Source organism: Penaeus monodon, chromosome 29 (genome assembly GCF_015228065.2).
Source record: "Penaeus monodon isolate SGIC_2016 chromosome 29, NSTDA_Pmon_1, whole genome shotgun sequence".
Taxonomy (NCBI): Eukaryota; Metazoa; Arthropoda; class Malacostraca; order Decapoda; family Penaeidae; genus Penaeus; species Penaeus monodon.
In genome coordinates this window covers 23,455,232-23,455,440 of record NC_051414.1, presented here as the reverse complement: position 1 = coordinate 23,455,440, position 209 = coordinate 23,455,232, and positions in this window count along the sequence as shown.

Here is a 209-nt window from a genome sequence, read left to right as displayed (position 1 = left end):
AATTTTTTGGAGTAACTAAAAAAGGCGGAATGCAATCAGGCAGCGGAAAAAAAACTTTGTCAACTGTTTTTTGGGGTCATGGCGGGAAAAAGGATTTTTGTCAGTACGGGGTGTTGATGGAGGGGCAGTAGGCATTGAGGAGGGGGAAAGGGTAGTAGTAGGGTTTAGAGTTGGGACAAAGGAGAGTTTGGGGGGAGAGAAATGGAAAA